The sequence below is a fragment of the Lactuca virosa genome, chromosome 9 (genome assembly GCF_052849685.1).
Source record: "Lactuca virosa cultivar CGN04683 chromosome 9, Lactuca_virosa_CGN04683_v6, whole genome shotgun sequence".
In the NCBI taxonomy this organism is placed as follows: Eukaryota; Viridiplantae; Streptophyta; class Magnoliopsida; order Asterales; family Asteraceae; genus Lactuca; species Lactuca virosa.
Window position 1 is genome coordinate 63,541,411 of NC_136434.1, and position 1,955 is coordinate 63,543,365.

Below are 1,955 nucleotides of genomic sequence, written 5' to 3' on the forward strand. Positions count from 1 at the left end.
CTCTAGCATGTTTTAGTTCTAGTTTTTATTACTTATTAATCAAGTTCTGTGTGATAGTTGATCATTCTAATTACATGAATTTGTCACCTAATTGTTTATGATCATTAAAGAGTTAGAACTAGGATAAATCACATCTTAGATAAAGTAATTAAAGCTAGTAACTTTAATTGTGTTAGAGAGCATAATTAACCTTAATTTGTGCTTAGTTGCTTAACTTGACCATAGGAAAGTTACTACTATCATTCATAGTCTAATTTGTGCTTATTATCGATTTGGTGTGTAACTTGTGCTTGATCATTGCATGGTAATTCATAAATTGGTATGTATAGACATTTGATCATAATAGCTAGTTAACAAATTGACAATCAATATATTTAATCCACTCGACATAAGCCATAGGAGAAGGTGAAATCGAAACTGAACAGAAGTACTCTTTAATCTTGAAGTAAATTCGTTTTTATTTGCTTGCTTAGTTGGTAATTTGGTAGTGATTTGAATTAAGTTCTTCTGATCTTGCAAAATTAGTAAAAACCCCCCCAATTTAATTTTGTTTTCTTAGTTTAATTAGAAGTAGTTATATTAATTAATTAAATCTTGTTCCCTATGTTCGACACCCGACTTACCCAAGTTATTCTATAATCCGTCTAGGTAGACTACCCATAGGTGCATATATTAGTTAAGTTAGTTAGGTTATAAATTTAAAACATGTAGGTACTTTTGTGCACATCAAAGTTTTTGGTGTCTTTGGCGGGGAACGACTTATTTGATTTTTAGTTAAGTTGTTTTTTTTATTCGATCCTTTTTGTGGGGTAAAAACCGCAAAAAGTTATTTTTCTGCATTTATTTTTCTGTTTGAGCAACAACCACATCGTGGTTACGTTTCAGTCAATCTTTAGTTTATTTATTTTTATTCGTTTTATGGGTTTTGTTTTATTTTGTTTTTTGTTTCAGTGATTTATGACCCGAGGATCCAACACTCCAATAATTCCACGAGAAGAAAGATAAGAAGGTCAGAAAGTCTAGCAATACTTTTTAAGCTAAAAAATTCGAACTTTTTGGAAAGACTCCAAGCAAGAAGGAAGTAGGATACGATCTAGAACATCTACCGAAGGAATTTCAAAAGACAAGATAAAAAGCGAGGTTGAAGAAATTGCAGACATCACAAGAATGACTATGGGAGATTACAAGAAGCGGATCCATAAGGATAATAAACCAGGTCTTGTGCCACCCGAGATTCCAGTTGAAAGTGGTTTTGAGCTCAAGGGTCACATTCTATCAATGCTCAAGGACATACCTTTTTCCGTGAATGAATATGAAGATGCATTCAAACACATCGATGAAGTAAAGGACATTGCAAACTACTTCGATGTTCCAAACGCGCCTCAAGACTCAGTGTTACTTAAGATGCTTACGGTGACATTTATCGGTGAAGCTAAAAGTTTGGTTGAAATCACTCATGCCCGGATCCATTACTATTTGGGCAAATCTTTGTGAAGCCTTCATTGAGCAATTCAGCCCACCTTCAAAGATATCTAAACTCAAAAAGAAGATTGCTAATTTCTAACAAAATGATGGTGAATCCTTATATGAAGCATGGGAGAGATACAAAGGGTTGCTTAGGAGTTGTCCTCAACATGATCTAAATGTCCAACAAGAAATGTCCATTTTCTATGATGGAGTGAATGTTACAACGAGACAACTTCTTGACTCTCAAGGACCAATGACAAAGAAAGAACCGACCATCATTAAAGAGTTAATTGAGGAATTTGCAAAGCACTCACGTGAATATCATAACCCACAAGAAGATGTTACTAGAGGTAAAGGAGATGGAGGGAACGAGAACATGGCTACAATCATTTATAAACTATAGAATATGGATAGGTGAATGACGAAATTGGATCAATCTATACACGCCATAAGAGTTGGATGTGACAATTGACATGGGCCACATTTAA

At 34.1% G+C, this 1,955-nt stretch overlaps 1 non-coding gene across 1 annotated transcript; it reads right to left on the reverse strand.

The window, feature by feature from the left end:
• Nucleotides 1-1,534: 1,534 nt before the first annotated feature.
• LOC145141549 (small nucleolar RNA R71) lies at nucleotides 1,535-1,641 on the reverse strand. The gene has a single exon (XR_013722743.1). It is a non-coding gene; the product is annotated as a small nucleolar RNA R71 (small nucleolar RNA).
• Between the last annotated feature and the right edge of the window lie 314 nt (nucleotides 1,642-1,955).